At 42.5% G+C, this 25,510-nt stretch overlaps 1 protein-coding gene across 6 annotated transcripts in view; it reads right to left on the bottom strand.

The window, feature by feature from the left end:
* The window catches only part of GJA8 (gap junction protein alpha 8), a 35,500-nt gene extending 10,289 nt beyond the window's left edge, over positions 1–25,211 (bottom strand). The window contains exons 1-2 of one of the 6 annotated variants that reach the window (XM_031556475.2): positions 25,158–25,202; positions 2,020–2,127 (exon numbers count right to left, since the gene is read on the bottom strand). The gene's annotated coding sequence lies outside the window, so the exon portion shown is untranslated. Of the gene's footprint in view, positions 1–1,487; positions 1,667–2,019; positions 2,128–9,751; positions 9,910–19,283; positions 19,423–25,157 lie in introns of those variants that run through there. The other 5 variants (XM_031556473.2, XM_085240749.1, XM_085240765.1 and 2 more) reach the window with 5 other exon arrangements.
* Positions 25,212–25,510: the final 299 nt, after the last annotated feature.

Below are 25,510 nucleotides of genomic sequence, written 5' to 3'. Positions count from 1 at the left end.
TGAGAGAAGAGGAAACTTGTTTGGGACTGGCTGATTTGTACTGCAGCAGTACGAAGACTCTGAGGAACGCGAAATATTACAGCGATCCAAAAGGATTAACTTGTGGACAATATCAAGAAAAACAGGTAACATTAATCATAAAATAGCTGTTCACGGGGATCTGAAAGTTCATCTCTTAGATGCTGCCTCCAGCTATAGTTTTCTAGATGCGGACACACATATACAGTTGCTGGGAGAATGTACAGTCATCAGCATGGAAATCTGAGTATCTCAACTTCCCTCCTTCCTTCAGATCGCACTGGGATATATCTGTAATGCCATATGTTATGACACACCGATGCATACCAGTCTGTTTCAAATACCGTGCGTACATATTCACACATAGATGAACACACAAAATACTGAGAGTTCTGAGTGGGGATTTTACAAATTTTCAACCAAAAAATCTTTGCGATGTGATTTTTCTAAAACAAGTCGGACTCGTTATTCTCATCTTCAAACACTGTAAAATGTTAAGCCCAGACATCTATGTTAAAAAATAAAGAGCAGAACGCAGCTCTTCAGTTTGCACAAACTCCTTGCATGCAGAAGTGGCAGACATATAATTTAATCACCAAAGAAAATTGCTACTTTGTCAGTCATTAAAGTTGTGTAAAGGAGTGTGTTAATGCCAGCACTTACATTAACAAGTCTAGCAGAAGATTATGCTGTTTACATACATCATCTAAACTGATTTAAACATCCTCTTTCTGCAAATTCACAGAACGGAATATACCAGCCATTAACCAGTCATGTGCAACTCCATAGAAAACATCACTATATACAATATTAGCTCCATTGTCCCCAAAACACCACAGTTTACTACATCCCTTTCTTTCTTCGTGAGTCACACGATATCCACAGCCATCAGTTCATCATTTCCATTGCAGCATAGAAGAGTGCCATTCTAGACATGATAAACCTTATCACACAGAAAACTCACTGTAAAAGAGAAACGTGTTTCCTAACTCCACCAGATGCTTCACTTGCAGCTTTCTACCTCTGACAAAACTCTTCCTACGATCACTTCTGAACTAGTCACATTTTTCAAAACTCTGTCACGCCCAATCTATTTTTCTACAAGAGAGGTGGCCCAGGTTGCTCAATGGGTTCTTCAGCTGGAAGATAAAATTTGGGGTGGACTGGAGAAGAGTAGTACAGCCAATTCAAACTCAACCTGCAATCGCAGTTCTTCCAGTCTCACAGAAAAAAAAAAAAAAAAAAAAAGGAGGAGGAAAGCAATAAATTTAGGCATTCCCCTCTTCCCTTAAATTGCCTGTCATGAGGAAAAGAGAAGACTGCCTAAGCTCACTCAGAGTTGACAGACTAATTATGTCCCTAACTTGCACGGGCTAACTGCAAACCCCCACCCAGCAGTTCCAGATGCTGCAATCTGAGCGCACTACCAGCAAGAAAGATCTAAAGATTAAGGATGTTGAGCAAGTAACTTGCCACTGGGAAAGGTTCCACCGAAGAATTGTGTCCCCCTCCTCTCTTGGCACTCTGCAGTGAAGAGTGAACTTTTGTCTCTCTCCTTCCCTACCCTAAAAGTCCCAATCTTGTCGCACGACTGAACAGATATGACTGAATTGGCTCTGATGGCAGGTTTTAGTTGCTGTGCAATATTTAAGCTCCGAGCCAGACGGCTTTATGAAGTGAGTGACAGTTGGTGACGTGGGGAACAATAGAGTGAAAAAAATAGAGAAAAAGAGGCAGAGACACAGAGAGGAGAATCCACTGAACATGAAAAAGCAGAGGGGGGAGAAGGGCAGGCAACGGGCAGTGAAAACCTAATACATGCATAAAGGGGAGTTTGTGTGGTTAAGCAGGGACTGGAGCATCTCTGCTGATCTGCTGTCATTCAGCACAGCTCTGCGTGCCTCCACTTGCTAGTCTTTAGGTGTCGTGCTGTGAGAGGTGAAAAGGGAGCATCCACATCTCTGATGGTGGCAGAACTAATTAAACTAATTTGTTACTTACACCCAGATCCAACAATTGAGTCTCGCTGCTGATTTCCAGCACTGGCGATCATTGGGGCATCACATCTGTATTTGACATTGTTAGGTACTTTGGTCTGGTCTTTGACATCTTTCAGCAGGAAAAAGAAGCAGTATGGGAAAACTAGATCATCACTCAGTATTAACTAAAGCTGAGAAAGACTTGTTTTATGACCTAGACTTCCAGTGTCTTTGTTCTGCTTAATTTATCCTCCAAATGCATTTTGTACATACATCAAAAATGTCCAAAACAAACTGTTTTGTTAAGGAGTGTAGCCAAATTCCAGCAGCCCAGCAAAGAGGAATGTTACCTCAGGCATAGCCATCTGCAAAAATGCTGGAGAGCCCACAGAAGAGGAAAATCTCCTGTTCACTAATGCATCCACAATACAACAAACTGCACAAAGTTTTGATTGGCAAAGCATATCGCTTTATTCTGAGGTGCTGTTTTGGTAGTTTTTCTGTATGAACTGCTCAGAACATGCTCTTGGTGCCCAACTCCGAAGAAAAAGATGATTATAGGAAGCAAGATATGCTAAACAATGATACCAGTACCAGGCTTATAAAGTGAGAAATCAGCAAGTGGCTCTCCTCCTTCTTTGCACAAAAGCATTATTGAAATTAATTCCCCAGAACAGCTCTGGGAGATCTCTGTTTCTAGAATAGCTGTCATTTGAAAGAGATACTGTAATTTGAGGGCTACAAAATTTTCTATCTTCAAACTAGTCGTTTGAGGTCTCTCTTCAGCATTTCTGGGCATTTGTGCCCAAGGAAATGCAGAGCCTTACTTCAACAGTAGTCTTCCCAAACGGCTTTAAAATGAGTTGCACAGTACCTCTATCCAAAGCACAACTTGAGGCAGAAAGAATGCTTCTCAGACTGGATTTCAGTGAGCTAGAGGATAAATGAGGGATGGAAAATAAGAAAATTTTGCAAGAGGGACCACTTCAGAGAGAAAAAAGAAAATCAATCTCTGTGCGTAAAGTTGGAATGAAGGTCATATTCTGAACACCTTAATAAATCACTCTCTTAATAGAGAAGTATTAGAGATTTGGTGCATTACGTTTTTCAGCCTGTGCTATATATAAAGCATTGGAAGAAGCTTCCTGGCAAGAGGACACACAGAGAAGATGATATGGGGCCCAAGAACATGCGGTGATTAAGAACAGGCTCCGTTTGTTCAACAAGGGGAAAAAAGATGGTAAGGAAGAGTAAGGAATTCCTTTCTTGCTTTGTTTTGCTATATACTGCTGAGATAAACTAGGATAGGTATGTGAGTGAATGGTCACCACTGCCACCCTTATCCTCTCTTTGGGGAGCAGTTAAAGACAGAGGACTAACTAATGCAACCTGTGGTTAACATCTTTAAAGAGTGCCTGCAAACTGCTGTATCACAGCAACCAAATGGTTCAGATGTTAAACTGCCTGTCTCTTTTCAGACTGAAATTGTCCTTTTGAAAAACAACTCTGACTGAATGTGTATATCCCTTTCCTGGGCCCTATCTCTAATAAAATGAGCCAAAACCCAAATCTGGTATGTAACTACATGGCTACAGTCCATTTTTAAATTACATCCAGCTACTGTCAGATACATTCCCCATTAACCTCCTGTACTCCATTTGCAAACACAATCCAAATATCAAACACTTTCTGTCAAGTTGCAGAAATCACAGAATCACAGAATTGTACATGTTGGGAAGAATCTCTAGAGATCATTGAGTCCAACCCCCTACTAAAGCAGTTCCCTACGGTAAGTAGGGATATAGAAATACAGAAAAGCATCCAGATGGATTGTAAGTATCTCCAGAGAAGGAGATTCCATCACCTCTCTGGGCAGCCTGATCCAGTGCAGTGATATTCAAGTCAATCATCTTTGGATACATGTAATTTCTTTCTGAATTATTTGAGTGTATTTTTTTGCTGCCATTATGGTGCAGAGCCTTTAATATGGGAACTGTGAGCTTGCTGGACATTGGTGATTTGGGTAAAAACACATAATGCCTTCAACTGGCTTCCTGAAAGAAGGCAATGCTGAGCTGTGGATCAAGTTCTCCAGCTAACTAGGGCCTCTTCCCCATGCACAAGTACAGAAAGTAGTCTAAGTAATGATGGCAAATGAGGAATTCCTGTTGTATTGGTACTCCACAAGGAAGTGGTTGAGATGGCAATGGAGAGGAAAAGATAGAGCATGAGAGAACAAAAAGAGCACTTGATTCTCTCAGCCATCAGGGAAATGCTGGAAATCAGGACTGTTTTAGAAACTGTCTGAAAGAAAGGGGTAAAGACCATTAAATCAAAAGTCTACAAAGAAGACTGGACTAAGAGAGGATGGAACGTCTGAACAAAATCTGCAACAGTGACAGTGTCCAACCCATAATGGCAAACACTTCCAACCTGCATACCTGCCCCATTTTTTTATGCTTTTATTAAGCAATCTGTAGGATTGCTGAGAACATACACCTCCAAATACCAGTGCAAGAGATAGTCATGGCTAATGTGAGTAATACTATTAGTAGGAATTCTTCTTGCCTTGAAAAGAACCATGGAGATCTCCTGCACTTTTAAGACTATATTTTCTTCAGAAAGAAGTTTGTTTCACAGAGGCAGTGCACAGCAAGCTCACTACGTTGGACTTCAGGAGAGCAAACCTCTTCGGGGATCTGCGTGATAGTATTCCATGAGATAAAGCCCTGGGAGTAAAAAAGGCCTAAATACCAAAATAAAGCTTACAAGAGGTAGAATCAAGACAGGTAGCCTGGGAGGAATATGGAGAAATTCTCTGAGCAGCCAGAGATCAGGTTGGGAAAACTAAAGCACTGATGGGATCAAATCTGGCCAGGACATCAAAGAGAATGGAAGGGCTTCTGTAAGTACATCAGTTTTAAAAAGGAAGACAAGAGAAAATGTGGGCCTTCTCTAGAAAGAAACAGGAGATCTGGTTATCTGAGATATGGAGAAAGCTGAGGTATTCATCAACTTTTTGCCTCAATCTTCATCAGCAAGTGCCCTCACCACACTGTCCATGTCACAGAAGGCAAAGCCAAGGGACTGGGAAAATGAAGAGCTATAGGAGAAGAACAGATTTGAGACCATCTAAGGAACTTGAAGTTACACAAGTCCAAGAGACCAGATGAGATGAATCCACAGGTCCTAAGAGAACTGGCAGATAAAATTGCTGAGCTACTATCTATTGTATCTGAGAAGTCATGTCAGTCTGGCAAAGTTCCCATTAGAAAAGGGAAAGTATAACATCATTTTTTAAAAAGGGAAAAAATGGAAAACAAGGAGCTAGAGACCAGTCAGTCACATATATCTGCCTGGCAAGATCATGGAACATATCCTCCTGGAAACTATGCTAAGGGGAATGGAGGACAGAGAGGTGACAGGTGACAGCCCACTTGGCTTCATTAAGTACAAATAGTGCTTGAAATTTGGTGGTCTTCTACATCAGGGCTACAGTGTTAGCAGGTACAGGAAGAGCAACTAATGTAACCTACCTGGACTTGTACAAAGCATTTTACACAGTCACACATCATCCTTTTCTCTAAATTGGAGATTTTTGTTAGATATTAGGAGAAAATTATTATTTAGAGAGCGGTGAGGCAGTGGCACAGCTGCCCAGAGAAGCGGTGGATGCCCCATCACCCAGGTGTTCAATGAGCTGGTGGGAGGGAGCCCTGCCCATGGCAAGGGGTTGGGGCTGGGTGGGTTTTGAGGTCCCTTCCAACCCAAATCATCCTGTGATCCTATGCTTTCTTATTGAGCTGTTTTGATATTGGTCCAAGCTCCCAACTCCTAGCACCACTGAGACTGTAAGGTCTCCACTGCAACTCAGCCATTTGCTCACAAACTACGAGATCACTTGGGGAATGTGGGATTTTTCATTCCAAATGGATTTCCAACACAGACATGATGTCAGGACAAGGCAGGGCCGTGCTATTGAGCAGCTCTTTTCATGCATGATAGCAGATTGTGCAATTATATAGTGCACAACCCTAGATAATGATACCTCTCCCTCAAACAAAGTTATCTTCTCCTGATCTGCTTAGCTAGAAAGTGGCACATGCTTCCTGTTCTTCTGCTGAACACACAAACCTTTCACTTATGGCTGAAGCTGAACACTGAACATATTAAGCTTCCCTGCAAGAAGATGGACGCTCTACACAACTCTTATTTGCTAGATATTGCCCAACTTAAAGGATACTTGCTTTCTAGTAACATGCTTCTTTGTCCGTCCTTGAGCCAAAGCCATTTATCAATCTGATCACTAGGAGTGAGAGTCTCACCAGCTCTCATCTTCTCTCTACCACCTACTGAAATCAGAAATTGTTCAAATGTAGGTAGCACTGGATTAATCTTTGGGCAGAACTCGCCATGCCCCTGCAAGGCTGCTAAATGTCAGTCTCCCTACTTTTCTGAGATTTTTTCAAGATTTGCCCAAATTTCACCTTCTCTTCAGAGCCCTCAGAAAATTGGGGAATGCATTTTGCTGGGAAATTACAGACAAAACAGAAAGAAAAGAGAGGGAGAAAAATATAAAGCATGAAGAAGCAGGGAAATTTGAGAAGTATGCAAGTAACAGGAGAAGAGGTGAAGGCAGTGTTGGATTATGCTGAAATTCAAGTGGAAGATGAATACTTAAGGGAAACGTGTTTTTAATTTAAGGGATGGAACAAAACTAGACAATGAATAAAGATAAGCAGAGCAAAAGTGGAATGTCTTTCAATATCTTGCTAACTTAACTGCAGTTCTGTTCTGAAAATTACTGTTATAAGAGGAACTGGGAAGTTACAGTCCAGTCAGCTTAACTGTGATACCTAGAAAGATATTGGACCCATTTATGAAACAATCAATTCATAAGTAGCTAAAGGATGATAACGTGACAAGAACCAGTCAGCAGGGAATTTTAAAGAACAAACACCTTCAAACCAGGCTGATTTCCTTCTTTGATTAATAGGCCTGGTAGATGGGAAGGAAATGGTAAATATTAAGCTTTTAGTGAGCATTTTGGAAATATCTAGACCACGAACTCCCAGAGAAGCAAACAGATGAAGTGACTACACAGAAGTGTACAAGTACCATAATCAAGGGTAATTACGAGGGCTTCACTTTTCCAGAGAGGAGGACCATGTCCCTGAAGTTTGGGCTTCAGGGCTGCTCAGCATTTCCATGAAAGATTTGGACAACAGAACAAAGGACAAAACCAAAAGGATGGTAGCTGGGCTGGGGAGTTGCCGTCTCCATGAAGTTGGGTGACTGGAGTGTCAGAATTTGACAAGAAGGCACTACAGAGCTGGCCTACCTTCTAGAGAGGTGATGTATCAAGATATAATTCAGAAATGGTGAGGGCATAGACACCAACTGCACTGGTCCAAAGGAATCGGCCTAGATGACCTTTAAGGGCCCCTTCCAACTCAAATGCTTCTATGATTGGTATCCATTTTAACAGCAGTGCAGCCGGGAAAGAGCTGGAGTGGGACTGAATATGAAACTGTTAAGCAAGATTCCCACAGAAAACAAAAACAAATCACAAATATAACGGGAGTTTTGCGTATAAGACAAAGAAAGCAATTATTCAATACTGCTGAGTTCTCAGCAGGTACAGTGTGTCCAGTTCCAAGCAGTACATTTTACAAAAGATGTAAACAAACTGGAGAGAGTTAAAAAATAAAAAAAACAATTAAAACAACAACAATAACAAAATGATAAGAGATGTTACCAAAAAAAAAAAAAAAAACCCACCATATAAGGAATGGGTAAAAGAATTGGGTTCATTTTCTCTAGGAAAGGAACAACAGGAGGGGAAGCATGATAACAGTCTTCCAGCACATAAACATTTATTATAACGGGTGGAGAGATGGAGCAGTTGTCCTCCACATTCATCAGAAGCAGAAGAAGAAATAATCAGCTTAATTTGCAATAAAGATGATATAGCTAAACATTAGAAAAACACTTTGCAACGGTAAGAATAGCAAAGCACTGCAGCACACTGCTTGGGGAGGCTGTAGAATCACAGGAGGTTTTTATGAAGAGGTAAACAAACATCTGTTAAGGATGATCTTATCTCATAAGCAGAAAAACAATCGGGGAGGCTTTCTGAGGTCTTTGGCCCTACAGTTTTATGATTTCTTGGCACTTGTCTCATAGAAATAATCTCAGTAAATAAAAAGTATCTTGCCATCAACCCTGAAAACTCAGCCTGGACATCCCGGGTTTCCTACACCAGCCAGTGCAATGCTGAGCTGGACAGATAGCAGCTCAGATCTGGAAGCAGGTGTGCCGTGTCAGCAGTGCGTTCCACTACAGCTAATTACCTTCTCTCTGGAGTGGGGCTAATTAGCAGGGGCAGCGTGAAGCACACTGGTGCCACACCACTTCCCACGCTGGGGGTAGCTCACACCAAGCAACAGAGGCATCTCCACACTGCACTGCTTGTGCTGCAAGGAGGGCTGAGCTCGAGGAAGCTTTGAGATGGTGTTTGCTTTGTTCTTTCACTTCAGGAACCAGGAATGGCTCTGAACGCGGATTTAGAGCTGTGTGCTCCCTGTAACCCCATTTCAACCAATTTGTTCTCCTGCTGCAGCAACTGTAAGATTAAACGCCATGCCTTATTTAGGGTGTTTCATCTGGACATTGATGCTAAACATGAAAAACAGGGTGTGTGTGACCCGTGGCACTCCCAGCAAGGACCTCTTTTTTTCCACACAGTTTAGCGCTGACCTTTTCCAGAGACGCTGATTGTATCTGAGGGCAGGAGCAATAGGAGCCACCCACCTCGTCCCGGTACAATTGGTGGAGTGGCATCAGCAAAGCAAAAATAGCCAGCATCCTCTGCCAGGCAGCCTCTCGGGCTGCTGCAGCCACTAGCGGGCACTGTGTTCTCACTCAGGCAGTGTAAGGCACCAGGGGAGACCGAGGGACGTGATGAACGAGAGAGAAGGCAAAAGGTGCCTGTTAGCTGTGCCTGCACCCTGCCCTCTTTCCTCATTTCTTAAGACTTTCTCTGCACACGCAAAGCTAACACAAAGCAAACAAAGGGAAAGTGTGATGATGCAGTAATATCTGTTCCAAATACCGATTTTATGCTACTTTTTTAATGGTTAAATAGATGGGAGTCAAGCTGATGTGGAGTCTAGCAATATCAATTTTACCTATGGAAACACTGTCATTTTAGTTGAAAAGGCAACAGCCTTTTGTTTGCCAACACAGTCTGTATTTTGTGTTGAATTTGTATTCCTCATCCAGCAAACGCTTGTCATGTATACCAGCTGACCTGCATGACTTCCCCTTTAATAACAGCACAGTTAATAATAAGATCTGAACTAAGCTTACAAAAGCCTGCAAGACAAAAGAGATAAGCTGTCACTTGTCACAGGTAAGAGTACCATAGCAGCAGCACAAAAATGGCTGAGAAGAGAAGAGGAACCATAGATGTGTGATTTCACAGCTCGGCATGACTTCATTTAAAACCAGACAGAGCTTTACAGACCTTTAGAATGGTGCTTTCCTTAGAAATTCTAAGTTCTCACCCTAAAGTAGGTGTTATTTCTGAATAGGTGTACTGAGACAACCTTGTAAGCAAGGTGTAGAACATACATTGCACAGCCATCATATAGAAAATGGTTGGACTAGATGATCTTAGTGGTCTTTTCCAGCATTAATGATTCTATGACTCTATAAAAATGCCTTTCCTGGGTTCCCACATACCCTCTTACCTGTTCCCTTTCCTGGCCCCTTCCTAGAACCCGCCTTCTGACATGGAGATGGCACATCAGCTGGAAGACATTCCTGAGAAGAGCTGAGAATACAAACAAGCTGCATATTTAGGTGGTCCCCGGACTCAATTTTCTCTATGTATATATTCTAGGTTATGTCCTTTCCACCACTGTTGAGATAGTCCTCAGAGAGATGGACTAATGGCTGTCAGGAGTTGTGAGGTACCAGGCCAATCAGGGAACATGTTGCTTACAACCAATCTGAACTATGTGAAGTGGATCCAAGGAATGGTGTGACACACACCTGATAATACTTCTGGTAATAATTAATTGCACAAGGCCTGCCAGTAAAAGAGGAGCTAATAATATTTCCCAACCTCTTGAGAAGATCTTCATGTGTTTGTCTAAAAAGCTTTGATAAGACAACCTCTTAACATTCTCAGGCACAAGATGCTGGAAGGGACCAAGCTTCTGAAGAATCTGAACAAGTGGGCATGATCAGAAACATCCTGTGTTCCCTCCCCGTCCACAAGATTTGTGGCCCTTCAGCTTCTATAGGGAGCTTGTTCCCTGTTCCTTTATCCCATCTTCTGAGCTCTTCTAACACCAAGGCCTGTCTCACTAAGTGCTTGGCTCAGGGCTCTCAGGAGCGTTGTCACCACCCACTCTCTGCCTTTACCTCCCTGCCTTCATTTCCACATCACAGATCAAGCTGGTGGAGCATACAAGGTGTGGAGGTGGCTTGGGATGGGGCAGCATTGGGAATGGCAGAACAGACCGCTATTCCTGTGCTCCCAGTCCTTAGAGATGCACATACCTGCCGTGCACTCTGGCTGACCTCAGCTCCCCATTTCCCACAGCAGAGTGTGTTCCCAGCCTCTCTGGGGAGGACATCCGTGGGGACGGTTCCTGTTTCCCTGCCCTTTCAGTCACTTGCCTTCCTGAACCTGATATGATTGTTTCTTTGGGCACAGTGTAAAGATGCCAGCAAGGAACGGAAACTTCTCATGCCTCAGAAATTTATTAATAAGAAAAGGAGGTTATTGAACTTGGAAGCTGTCAAGCCAGACGTTCTCTTTTCCTGATCAAGATAACCTACTCATCCAGACAAATCATCCATCCAAAGGTCTTGGGCATCCCTGAGACAATTTGGCCTCAAACTATCAAACAGGGAGGTGGAGGGAGGCAGGGACTCACTGTGTACAGACTTACGAGAAAATCTAGATGCTGGAGCTGAAAAGCTTCCCATTTGCAAAGAGTTCTTTTTTCATAATTACCAGTAAAGTGCAATCACTTAGAGTTCCGTTACTTCCCAGCGAAAATATTAACAAAAATAAGGCCTAAGCATGAACAGGATCCTTCTACCAGAAGCATTAAGACTCACTGGGTGTCCTCCATCCCAGCTACTGCTGTGGTGCGTCCCACTTTGGAACTGCCACCAACTCTCCCAGCACTAGGAGGACCTATTTTTGTCTAACTGATAAACACCATTGCAATGAAGGCAGCAATTACTACAGATAGTTCTTCAGCAAAATGAAGGTTTGTATTTTCACAGTTCGTGTCTCTCCAGTCCCCAGAGCTCTGAAGAGGGCATCAACCGTTATATGTTGGCCACCCTGCTCCAGCCCAGGGAGCAGCAGGTCTGGCTTCAATCCCCCTGCTGCACATCAGCTCTGCTGTGCAGTGCTGGGTGTATTGGGTTGCAGCCCCACCTCTTCCTTTCAAAAGCGTGTCCACCTTTACAGAAACGCACTATAGGAGTCGAGTCCATTCTAATACATCTTTAGTTGCATACAGTTGTCACATCCCTTTCCATTTTATATTCAGCAAGGCTTTGCCTGCCCAAAAGACTACAACTATAAGAAATTGGAAAAGATGTTGCGGATAGCTCGTATGACTCAGTGTTACAATCGATGCCTATAGCCTTAACAAAGATTGAGCGGGCAGAAGTGGGCTAGAAAAAAGAAAGGTATTACCTGCTCTGATGCTTGTGACTTTGAATTCTGATTTCCTAATTAACAAATATTTGTGAATTGGTATCCCGGTAATTGGAGCAATGACTTAGGTCTGTGACACACAACTCAGCAACACTGGAATATGGGACCACTGGTTATTCAAGCACTACCTAGAGAAAAAACAAACCTAAGTTATCACTTAGTTTGACACATGCTGATGTTGCTGACCCAAAAACAGCCTCAGAGATTTTAAGATGTTCTAAGTTTCCTCGTTTAAAAAAAAAAATCTTAAATCCAAAATGACCAAAACTTGTATTTCACTTCACCCAGGGGGTAAAGTAGAGATGAGAGACTGGTAATAGGTTTACTGATCAACAGCATTGTTAAAGGAAAGAAAAAAATGTCCAAAAAGTTAAGGCAATGCTTTAGATGGCACTGTGCTTTTAAGAGGCCCATTTCCTAGCCATGATGGGAATTCCAGTATTTAAAGAAGAATATGAATAATGAATAATGATTGAGAACTGATTAAAAACATTTTACTAGTCCCCAAAAATACACAATCCACAGTAAAGAAAGAACAGTGTAATGATTAAAGAAAATAACACACCCAGATTTAAAAGAGAAGTGGGGCTGGCTTTAAAATAAGTAGAACACACAACAAATGAACAGAGCAGAAGCTGAATATAAACCAGAAAATGGGAATTAGAAAAAAGTGATGACGGAGGTAAAATGGGGGAAAAAACACTGACAAAGCTTTTTTTTCTTTGAAAGTAAATTAAGAATAAAATGAGTCCTAATCGTGGTATTGATTCTTTATCAGATGGAAATGTTAGATTGCTCAATAATAATGCAGACAAGACAGATGAAATCAATAAAAACTTCTGTCCTACTGCCAGGAAAAGAGTCAATGGAGATGACATGGTTGATGACATGTCTATTCCAATATCATCTCAGAAGAATTCGATACCATCTACTGAAATCAGGTATTTTACAGTCAGCAGGATGGGATACTTTGCACTGAAACTCTCTTTATTTAAAAAAAAAACAAACAAACAAACCACTGAACAGGAGTTCTCTGCGCTATTTGTGTCGATTTTGCTGTACCTCTTGGTGGCATTTTGTTAAGACTATGAAGAAAGGGGTAACTGTGGTACAATTGTGTCATATCTGTACTTACAGATAACTACAAACCTGCGATACGATCTCAGTTCTGAACTGAATAATGAAGTGGCCAACGTAGAATATGAGGAATAAAGATAAAAAGGAAGAAAATACAAGTAGGGACACTCACCCCTGAGTGTACCGAAAATTCAACCCATTTGACTGTGCTGATATTTTTCTCTAAGGAAATTGCTTACATCATTGTTAAATATAGCAAAACTGGTGCAGTATACTTAAGATCCTGGAAGGCAGTTTCCCTTCTATCACATGGCAATTTGATTTAAGAACTTGCCTGACATAAGATAATAGTCATTAAGTAGACTATAAATGGCCTATCAGACTGGTCCCAAAATACAATTAAGAATGAGAAGTAATTAAGTTTAACTATGTTTGTACTAAGATCCTGGAGGGTTTGGGTTTTTGGCCTCATGATATATTTAGTCCACAATCCGGAAGAAAACAGTTGCATTTGCAAAATGTTTAATAAGACCAGGAGACCTCTGAAACATGAAAAAGGGAGCAGCTGATCTAGTGCACTCTGCATGGCGCAGTGAGATGGGAACACAGCTGTGCTTTAGCACAAAGGCAGCCATGTCTTGCCCTGCTGCAGGGAGCTTTGTCCAGGGAAGAAGTAACTCTGCAGAGGACCCTGAACTCAGGGTAGCTGAGGAGCTGCATATGAGCTTGCAGTGCAATACTGCTTAAAGGGGCTAATGTGATTCCTGGATGTTCACCTAGAGGCAGGGTATGTATGTATACTGCCTCAGTCCTCAGGTATATTCTCCAATTTTCATGACTGTTCTTCTACTGTCAAAATCTCACAATTATCTCGTCCATGATCCTTAATTCATCAAACTGGAAGGAAAAAAAAACAGTCCTTAATTTCTGGTTCAGAAGTTTTCTTACTTTAACTACCTGCTAGTTTGAATGAAGAACATACCTCCCAGGACTGTCTTCTCACCTGGAAGTGATCATTTGAGATCAGAGGTCTACCCATCTTTAGTCTTTCTGCCAGAAATAATGCACTCTCTATGAGGAAACTCAGGAAACAGTGTCAGAAGTGGTGACATATAGCATCATCATCATGTAGATTTTTGCTCATGCATTTCAAAAGCTGATCTCATTGGTGAGCAATGGCTCATCTTTCAGTTCTGGAAAGATGGCACCTATCTTTGTCTTCACTAACCATACAAGGCAAGCAGTTTGAAGAACACAGGATGATGTGAGAAGCAAATGAGAAGTGAGAAGACCAGAACTACTGACAAGAAGAATGAGAATAGCCTCAGCAAAAAAACAAAACGCACACACCAAAAAAACACCATAGACATGCTGCCCAAGCATAATACACATATCAAAGGACAGTAGAGAGACAACTTGAATGTTGTCTCCTTCCATATCTCCTTCAAGCTTAAAAAAAGATTCCCCACAAAACATCTAGGTGCATTTGTGTCAAAGGGTATAAGGTATCAGCACTTGAGCAATCTTGCATCTGTCCAGCACACAGATGCCAGTAATCTCCTGATTGTTACTGTACTGTTTCAGCTCTACTGGAGAACAAACTCCGATATCAGTGAGCTTTCAGTAAACCTGATGACCCTACAGAGACTTACGACCAGCCAGTCACTGATCACAATCCTAAAACAGAGACACACACACACACAGAGAAACCGCTCTTGCAAATCATCTTGAATACAATTTGCTGTATCCATTATCATGCTGTTGAGAGCCACATGACTCTCCTGCAAGTAGATTTTAACTTACAGTTGGGAATTAACACTGGAGTTAACAGGTCTCCTCAATGCCAAAGACTTTAATCACTGACGAATCTCAGATGACAGAGGTTGGAACCACTTCATTTCTTGCAAACTAGTTCAGCACTGTTACACTCTGAGTGTATTGCCTATTAAGTCAAAGCACGGAAAACCTGGAATTATCCTAGAAACATCTGTCCTGGGAAAAGTAAAGGCTGCAATAGAATTAAGGGTGTTGATTTCTGATCTTCTTTTCAAGAAAGAATGCAGAAAGCACAAGCCTGAATAGAAAAAAAAAAAAAAGAAAAAGAAAGAAAAGAAAGAAAAGAAAGGAAAAAAAAAAAAAAGGAAACAAGGAGAATCTTATTCACGAAATAACAGACTCAGAAAATATCACAAACTTTCTCCTAACACAGGAGGAGGCTCAGACTGCAACTTCTATAGGCAGCACTGACCTCGGAGAGAAGAACAGCCTCACAGAGAGAAGATGAAATTTCCATGGACTGCCATGTAAGGAGAGCTGTGAAAATGCCAAGTGCTTCTAATGATGTCCCTTTTAGGCAAGATATTTATTACTGACAAAAATAAAGATGGTCATACACAGACCACGTCTCCCACCCATGGAACCCACTGCCATAGAACTGGCCCAAGAAGACAAAGGACCATGTTTATCCAAGAGCTCTTAAGTTTTCAACTGCTGCATGGGCTACAGGAAGGGGAAAGATCTCCTAGGGAAGGGTCTGTATCTGAACAGCATAGTCTTTGCACAGTAGGGACCAAGCGTTCCTTTTGAGTCATTAACTCAGCTATTTTGCACAGTAATAAAGCCTAGATAAGGAAACAGCCAAGAACAGCACAGATTGCCAGAGAGGGGTGGGGTAGAGCAGAGGTCCCTGCTTCAGTTCCTGACAATGCTGTTCATTTTTACTCTCCACCACAAGATAGCAGCTGTGGTGGCACAGGTTATCAATGACCAGAGGCGATCCAGTGCCACTGGAAACAAATCCAGGGAATGAAGCCATGATGTGATTCTGGCATAAGCCTTCAAAGCAAAAAGCTGAGGACTGGAGAAGGTCTCTTGGGGCCCCAACTTCGCTAACACAGCCGTCCTGACCATGTGCTGGCTCACAGTGATAACATTGTGTGCTGAGGTTGGCATGCAGTCCAGGTGAAATCACAAGTAGAAAAGCTTCCCAACCCTGTGTGGCCTCAGCAGTCACGTTCACAGCTCCTCTCCCGCCTACCACCCCTCATCAGGCTCCACGCAGCACCTTCCTGCACCCACAGGGACACTTTGCCCTTCCTGGCTTTATTCCACGAAGTTGGGCAGTAGCCATTGTATTTTCTTAGGAAATACTGCTACATCAAGTACCTGCACATACTGACTGCACACAAAGGCCTGGAGCCTCTGCTGGCACACATTCTTGCCCTCTATGGCACCACTCATCTTCCCAGCATTTTCCTCACAAATTTTTAAGAGCTGTGCTACCCCCAACAATTTATCCACATGCACAGCTTTGCTATAGTTTAACACTGTGGGAAAGAAAATAAGAAACAAAGCAAAACTCTGAAATCACAGCAATACCGACAGGGATCCAACCACATGACATTCAACAAGGCTAAATTCCAGGTACTTCACTTGGGCATAACAACTCAGTGCAGCAGTACAGGCTTGGGGAAGAGTGGCTAGAAAGTTGCTCAGCAGAAAAGGACCTGGGGATGCTGGTTGGTGGCCAGCTGAATATAGGCCCACACTGCACCCAGGTGACCAAGAAGGCCAATGGCATCCTGGCTTACCTCAGACATAACATGCCCAGCAGGACCAAGAAAGTGATTTTCTATCTACTCAGCACTGGTGAGACCACAGCTAGAGTGCTGTGTTCAGCTTGGATTCCTCACTACAAGAACACTGAGTTACTAGAAAGCATTCAGAGAAGAGCAATGAAGCTGATGAAGGGACCAAAAACAGAACTGGGATTTAGCCTGGAGAAAAGGAGACTGAGGAGACAACTCATCACTCTCTTGAAAGGAGGCTGTCAGTCTATTTTCTCAAGTGAGAAAATATATGCCATCTCTGCACGTATTTAAGGGATGTGTGGATGCGACACTTAAGGATGTGGTTTCATGATGGACTTGAAGAGTTAGGTAATGGTTAGACTTGATCTTAAAGGCCTTTTCCAACCTAGATGATTCTTTAATTTCTACACAAACAAAAATGCCCATTGGTGAGAGAAAAAAAAAAAAAAAAAAAAAAGTTAGGTGAGAGGAATGCATCTAGCCCTTGCACCCTTTTCCCAGCAAAGATAAGGGTCTTGTTGCTCCCACTGAAGCCTCTGTCTTCTCCCATCCTGTACAACACAGTCAAACCCTTGGGAGCAGCATAGATAGTGAAATGGGACTCTGGAGATGAGAGGCTGGTGGCAGGTTGAGACTGATGGAAGCTCCTTTTGGAAACATTGCTACTCACTTCCACCATCATCAGTGGTGGAGGTAGCTGCTAATCCCAAACTGGGGTAGATGATTACATGGGAAAAAGGAACAGAGTGGGGTCAAGGAGAGCTACTTACTGGAGCAATAAGATTTGAAGATTAAAGAGCAAGAGTGATATGACTTGGTTGTTTGCAGGTTGTTTGTACAAAGCAAGGTGAAAAAGAGTAACAGCTTGGGTTGAGAGGGGATGCCTTCATCACTTGCTCTGAGGCCCAACTCAACCACTTGCCTGCCAACAAGGGAGACAAACTCAGGCGGCAATTGCAGAAAGAACTACTGTAATCATCGAGACTCACACCTTAGAAAACCTGGGCCAGAAATTTTGGCAGAAATCCTTTCCATCTCCACAAGTGTCTACTTTATGACAAGAATCTAGACAAATTAAAAGCCACCTGTGAAGAATCCTCCATAATCCTCAGCAAGCTTTTCCAGTGATTAATTGCACTCGATGTTAAAAAATTAGTCCTCTTTTGATGCTTTAAAAAAAAAGTTTCAAATTGAATCAGTCATTAATTCGTTCTTCACTTCAGTCTGATAGAACAAAAAGTTTGTTCCACATATAGGTATATATATACATACACTACAAAAGCTAGCCTTCAGCATAATTTTCCCTTCTTTGAACTCTTTCACTGGAAGGCACATTTCCAACTCTAACAACTCAGGCATATTCCCTGAAGCCTCTCCCATCCAGGAACCACCAACAAAAGCACTAAATAGAGTACATGGGAAGTAACAATGTTAGTACTAAATGATACACACACCCACTCTCTCCTAGAGCTATTCATCCTGAAGTTATTTACCAAAAGTTGCATGCGTTTCCCCAGCTACAGCACCATCCTGGAATTCTGTTGTCAGCCAGTGAGCCACTCCAGTCCCCATCCTTCCTTGTCACTGCTGCCCAAGACAAACTTGCTAACTGATAAGCATAGCCTGTACTCCTTATCCTTTGACATGTGACTTGCAACAACTAATGTTATGCTTGGATACATCTTTCCAAGTGATCCAGGCTATTGCAATGTCCTTTTTTTTTTTTTTTTTTTTTTTCAACTGCATTACTGATTTTTCACTCATTACTATCATTCAATGACTATCTCACTATCTTTCAGGTGATTGATCAGAGTTCAATAATACACAGCAACACAGAGTAACTTTGAAACACTTATTTCCCCTTACAATTGCATAACCCCATCTATTTGGGAAGTGACACATTTCCTGTAAAGTTCTAATGCTGGCATTGCAAGAACCACCACCACCACAAACTTCTAGAAGCAATATGCCAGCGCTACTTATTCCTAATTCAGTCTACCTTGTTTAATTTGATGTTTTAAAGTAAAAGTTACCACTTAATCCATGTTTCCATAAGCAGACCTCTACTTTAAACAGCAATTTTCCCTCTCTGGTTGAGATAAAAGTAAGTGATTTATGATGCTTGAACTGCTGCTGGGATTTTGTCTGTCAGAGGCATAAAATTTCTCACCAGAACACAGGAACATGAATAACTTGTTCTCAAAGTGTCTACTGGTCCTTCATCTGGCAAAGCTTATGCACATTATTAACTTCACTGCATCACAGGAGCTGGTGACAATGCATAGTAAAATACATGTTTTCAGTTCTTAAAGGAACTGGGGCCCAGGAGGATGCCAAAGGGAAGTCAAAACAGGAGGTTAGACAGTTGGAAACTTTCCTTTACACTGTTATACAGAACTCACATCTTTTCGGTTGTTGAGTAAATAAATAGCTGACTGCGTTCCCACTGCCTGATTGCTTCAGGTGCATTACACAAATTACAAATAAGTAAAAACACAGATTCCCAAGAGATGTTTGAAGATCAGCTACTAACTCCTAACTGTATCTGTTTGTTGGGCAATGAATGAGGTGAGGCAACACCCTTGACTGATGAGATCCATGAGGAAAAAGGTGAGTTCTGCCCTCCCATGAAGAAGAGCTCATGGATCTGACATCATACTGTGCAGCTCTTCCATCCACAATGGAGTCTCAGTAGCCTGTATCTGTAGGAGTGTCTGTTCTTTCCCATTTTATAGTGGATCACTGTATAAGGAGGAATGAAATCCAGTGTCTTTGTTCATTGTAAGCAAAGTGCTCAAGTGACACAAAACCTTCCTGGAAGGATGCTTTCCCCAGCTGTCTGAGGTGGCTGATCCAAGAACAACTTACCTCCTAGAAGATAATGTTTTAGTTGAGAGTAACACTTTGGTTTCCCACATCATCCAGGCAGTTTGTCCATTTCTGTGTCAGGCCATGTGCCAGAGGGGAGGCTAGTACACTGCAGGCTGCTCAAGTTTGGTGTTTCTGCTTTGGAAGACAGGTGTGGTTATAAGGTAAAACAATAGCCATTGGTGTCAGGAAACACCAACCCCTGCAGCATGCTCTTAGATATTAAATCTTGAGTGACATTCGCTTTAGTTTCGTGATTAGGACTAGAAAATACAGAGCAACACAAGCATCAACAATGAAATACAAGTGCTTCCAAGCATCGATATCCTGCATATTATGCACTGCAAGGTAAAGTTGTGGCCTATGGCAACAGGCCCATGAATATTTCTAATGTAAAGAGCTTATATACCAAGAACAGTTTCAGAGACCTAAGCTGCAGTATCATTGCATTCAAGCTAGCAAGAAGACTGAGGATAAAGAACATTCATGGCTACCACATGCAACACTTACTCTATGAACCACATAGCAAAACATCAAGTACATTCTCTTGGTCATTCCCTCACATTACTTTTGGCAGCATAGACTTCACGGAATCACAGAACTGTTTGAGATGGAAAGGACCATTAAAGGCCATCCACTCCAACTCCCCAGTAAACAGGGGCACCTACAGCTCCATCACGTGCTCAAAGGTCTGTCCAGACTGACCTTGGGTGTCTCCAGGGATGGATGGGGCATTCACCACCTCCATGGTCAACCTCTGCCAGTGCCTCACCACCCTCATTGTAAAAAAACTTCTTCCTTATATCCAATCTAAAACTCCCCTGTTTCAATTTGAAATCATTTCCCCTCGTCCTATCACAACAGACCCTGCTAAAGAGTCTGTCCCCTTCCTTCTTACATCCCTTGCTTTAGATACAGAAAGGCTGCTCTGTGGACTCCCCAGAGCCTTCTCTTCTCCAAGCTGAACAGCCCCATCTCTCTCAGCCTGTCCTCATAGCAGGGGTGTTCCATCTCTTGGATCATTTTTGTGGCCCTTCTTATGGACACACTCCAACAGGTCTACATCTCTCCTGTACTGAGGACTCCACATCTGGACACAGTATTCCAAGGGAGGCCTCGCCAGTTCAGAGTAGAGGGGCAGGATCACATATTTGGGGTCCCTTAATTTCATGTATTTGCCCCCATAGAAGCCTCTAGAATAGTTAGCTAAAAAATAACAATAACACGGCATATATGGCATGTATTCCACACCTGGGACATTTTTCCCCATGTAAAATACAGTGTTAATTCTTTTTCCATACCTTCCTAATTATTTTTCTCCATCTTTCCATCTTTCTCTTTGTATATTTTTGACTCCTTAGCCTGTCTCCCTCTGCGTCAGGTTGACCAAGCCTTTCATTTCTTCTTCTTTACTCCATGTCTCTTTCTTCAATACCCATCTTCTCGGAGCCTTAGGTACCCTTATTCCCCTTAACTGATGGGCTTCATCCCCTCACAAAGCATACTCCAGTAGTATTTGAACTGTATGGAAAAACAAGCATCTCATAGTTACTGTTAGATCCTTTATGATTCATACAGGAAAAGCCTGTTTATAGCCTCGAGCCTGCAAGGGCTTCTGGAATTTGAAATCCTTTCTCCTTCCATTTTCAGGGCAAACAGCTGAAGAGACTAGGAATCTTGCCTCCCCTCACAGATATCTTTGCCTTCCAGATAGCAATCTTACCTTTAGATCCCCCAGTTCAGCAAATGGGCTATCATATATCCCAGTGTTCGCCTAGCCTATGCAATCTGATAGGCTACCTATATTGAAGAGGGTGATTAACATCTAAGAACGGATGGGAGGTGACCTTCCACACAGCCACGATATATTTTTGGAAGAGCAAGGAAAAGTCAGAAGGGTTTAATAAACTCTTTGATCATTTAAGTTTCTGGTTACCAGATAACCACCACTATCCTTCCCATAAATCCATTTATTCTTAACAACGTGAATCCCCATCCCCATTTCTGCAGCATTAGAACCTACTGCTAAGCTGCATCTTTCACTCAGCTGCACCATCATCCCTCAGCAGTTCCAGTAACTCATTGCCCAAGTGCTCTGCTTTCTGTGTTTGATGACATGGCCGTGTGCTTTGCTTGCTGCACACTCTGCATACCTTCTGCAGCATCCCAATCACTTGACATGTGCAGGCACTAGGCCACAACCTGAAAACTGCCACTTCTAAGTCCCCTTAAAAATCCACTTATTTCATGCATTTTTCATGGCTCCTCTCATTCTCCTCTCTGTTGTTACATTCAGATCCGCTGCTAGCTAGCCTCATTTTTAACAAAGCACAGCAGGAGCTAGAGAAATCGCTAAGTCTGGTGGCATTATAACATCAGGAGTACTTCCCCAGTCCCATTATCTCCGTGTCCTGCTTTTTATTTGCTCTATTCCCTTTTCCTTCTCCTCCGTTTATTTTTGCTGGCATGAAACAATTACACCAGGACCATTGCAAATGTGAGTCCGCTTCTGCTGAGCACAGCAACAGCTCAGCTAGTAATTTGTATCCCCTCACTGCCACAGGTTGGACAGAGCAGAGGCAGCTGGTGTTGTGTGCTGCAGAGCAACCCCAGGAGATAACAGCAGCTTGAAGAGCAGACACATAGGCTGCCCATGGGAAGACAGTGACATGACTTATGCAGGACACAGACATCTTGCATTTAGTTCTAGCATGGACATTCCTTTGAAAGCAGGACACCACCTTGCTGTCCTTCCTGGTCTAAGACAACGATGAATGTTTCTGTCAAGAAGCACTCCAGAGAGAAAGTAAAAAGAGCCACATTGGTGGTGGCAGCATCCAACAGTCCAGCAATTAATATATTTTGCAAGACCAGGGGTGGGAGGAGAGAAAAAGAACAAATGAAGTTTAACGTTTTTTCCCAGTGATCTCAAATTTCTCAGGCAAACTGCTCCACCCTTCAAGGGTGGAGGACTTTCTAGGATGAAATCCACCCAAATCTGACAAGGAAGCTCCTTGAAACTTTCAGAGAATAATTAACCAAGCAGCTAGATAAAGTGCAAACATCAGTCTTGGTCTTATGTGAGCAGGTTACTAGAGCGATATGAAGAAAGCACAGTTCCACTATTTATTACCATAGCAGCTTCACCTAGAATTAAGTACATTTCCTTCCATGCGCTATTCTGATTCACTGAGCTGATATCAATGTCATAGCTACCTCCATCTCATAGAACAGCACATTTCAGAGGTGAGGGGGCTGGATGCTCTTTCCCATCCACCAGGAAAAGAAGGAAATTAAATGTACCTCCTGCGTTTTACACACTGGCCACAACACTGTAAGTCCTGCACTGTGCACCAGTTGATCTGATATGCCTTCTCTGAAAACCAGAGATTAGGTGCTAACAGCAAGATACATAGAGATCCAACTTGCTGCTGGATTCTAGCAGACTGAAGTAAGCCTTGAACGTTGGGTTCTTCAGGCACAATACTGGTGAGGTGGTTTCAGTAGTTTACTACTAGTCTCAAGAGATAACAGGGTGCCAAGTGGCCCACTGATACACAAAAGCCTAACTCCTAGATGGGTAGCTAGCAGTATTCATTTCAAGGGGAATTGTATGCTTACTATCTCAAATATATTGTGCTCATGATCCTGCCTCGTATAAACAGCATTAAAGAAAAAACACTGAAGTGCAGGAAAAGAAATTTTGAAGCCTTGGAAAAAGGCCTATTGGTGAGTGAATAGATACAGAAAGAGTCATCAGTAAGCAGTAAAACACTGCTCTGGAAGATGGTATGAGGAGATAGCACCAGCCATGAAACATGGACATAGAATCCACATGGAGAGGATGAAACCTGACAGAGGAGCCACAGAAGGAACATGAAGCTGAAGAATGAGAAGGGTAAGGCAGCAGAACTCAGGTGTAGTGCAGGAATGTGTGGCAGAAGGCTGGGGACTGCAAGTAGCACAGCAGTAACTGAGGAAAATGGAGCATTTCACTTTGAGGATGTAGGCAAAAAGTCAGGAATTTAAGAAAGAACTTTGAGATTTGACAGATCCACATGCAAAACAGAGCTTGGATAGAGTGAAATGTGGTAATCTGGATGTCATTCTCAAGGAGAATAGGAGAAATACTGGAGGTAATGAAGAGAAGTAGCCTTGGGAAAAGACCCAGTTTTTCCACATATCAAGTTCTAGATGTTGGTCGGGAATGATGGAAGACTGAAGAAATGGAAAGACGCCAGAACAAAGAGATTGAAGTACAAGATGTTGGACAGAAACAGCAGAAAAAATAGAGGGGGAGAGCAGTTTAAAAAAAAAAAAAAGAAGGGAAGGGAAGGGGAGGGAAGGGAAGGGAAGGGAAGGGAAGGGAAGGGAAGGGAAGGGAAGGGAAGGGAAGGGAAGGGAAGGAAGGGAAGGGAAGGGAAGGGAAGGGAAGGGAAGGGAAGGGAAGGGAAGGGAAGGGAAGGGAAGGGAAGGGAAGGGGAGGGAAGGGAAGGGAAGGGAAGGGGAAAGGGAAGGGGAAGGGAAGGGAAGGGAAGGGAAGGGAAGGGAAGGGAAGGAAGGGAAGGATCAAAAGACGAAGACTTCTAGAGGTGGCTGGGGCAACATTAGATATTCCTGTGAGAACAGCCTTGGGATTATAGTATTGAGTAGACTTCAGGGTATCCAAGCAAGTAGTGGAGCAGAACAATTTGCAAAAGATGATGCGAGTCGAGAGAATGCAGCAAGTTTGTTCCATCCTGCAGAGACTGCAGCACGTGGAAATGATTGCATGGTTAACTGCAGGACTAGTGCCATATAAAAGATGCACAACTGTAAAAGTCAGTAGATGACAACACGGAGTGGAGCCATAGTCCCAAGAAGAAAAGAATATATGCAAAATTATTTTCTTAATAAGGACGGAAGGCTAAAGAAGCAAATCAAACTGAAATTTTTCATTGAAACATCTGTTCTTAATGACGATCCCTCTTCTAAAGGAGAAGCCCCTTATTTCAACTTTCAATGTTTAAAATAGTTGGACCAGCAAAAATGTAATTGCATCTTCAGCCATCAAGAAGTGGAGATCTTCATCTCCAAGTTCTTTGACAAAAAGTCTTCAGCAAAATTTCATTTTATTTTTGGAAGTTTTTCTTCAGCAAGGAATTTTAGCTTCATGACTTCTGCCTCCAATTCGGGAAGAAAAGCAATAGGTCTAGTATTATTATTTTAAAACAACATTTTAAACATACATATGTCCCACTCAGAAGGAAAGTGCTTCTTTCCAGCCAATTCCACTACAACTTTCATTGCTTTCCTCTAGTGATGAGGAGCTGTACATCAGTCTGACATCATTCACAGGTTTCAAAACGATGTATCTGCTCAGTAGTAGTTGAGTTTTTATATTCAGGGTTCCCTAGTTCAAACTGGTAAGGAGGGCAGTCTCAGGAGTATCACTGCGAGCTGCTTGTTTGTAATAATAATACATGTTCTTTTAATTGCTGTGGGCCTACAGGTAGAAGTCAGATATTCAGAAATGGTACCCACTTCTACTGATAATTCAGATTAGTACAAGAACTACTTCATACCCCAACAGAGAGAAATAAGAGACTTCTGAAATAAGGAGAACAAAATAACCTGTGCAGTCATTCCCACCGCCACAGTGCTTATAACCCTAGGTACTAATACCCCGCAAGCACATCAGACAGCTTACATTTCCAATTCCAACAGGTTCTGAAAAGCAATAGTTACTCCAAATTCAGCAAACCCCTGTTCTAACACAACATTCCTGTGCTGCCATGCCAATCATACCAGTAGATCAGCACCTCTGGTGTTCGATACATCTTGGAAGTTATTCTGCCCCAGAGTTGTTTCAGGTTAGAGCCTTTGCTTTATTACCGTGGTCTGGATTGGAGTCCCACACCAGTTGCCGGCTGCCAGCGTTTCAGCCTCTCATGCTCTGCAGCGCTTTCTGCAGAGCTGCTCAGGAGATTACACCAGTGATGGCATTTTATCAGTGCTGCTATGAGGTGAGTGCAGACATGATAAGGAAGTGTTAAAAGTCAACGAGGTGCCATTGACAAGGATTGAAGCTGGACTCGCGCTTCCCCACCGACCACGTGTGTGCTGATGTTGTGCAGCCCAGTCGCCTTCTTACCAAGTGCTGCTTTGGCAGGCTGCACATATTGCCCTCCCTTTTTGGTACACAACTGAGAGTCAAGACAGCCAGCTCACCTCCTCTGGAACAAATC

The sequence above is a fragment of the Meleagris gallopavo genome, chromosome 1, assembly GCF_905368555.1.
Source record: "Meleagris gallopavo chromosome 1, MGAL_WU_HG_1.1, whole genome shotgun sequence".
NCBI classification, from domain to species: domain Eukaryota; kingdom Metazoa; phylum Chordata; class Aves; order Galliformes; family Phasianidae; genus Meleagris; species Meleagris gallopavo.
This window is presented reverse-complemented; position numbering and strand designations above follow the sequence as displayed.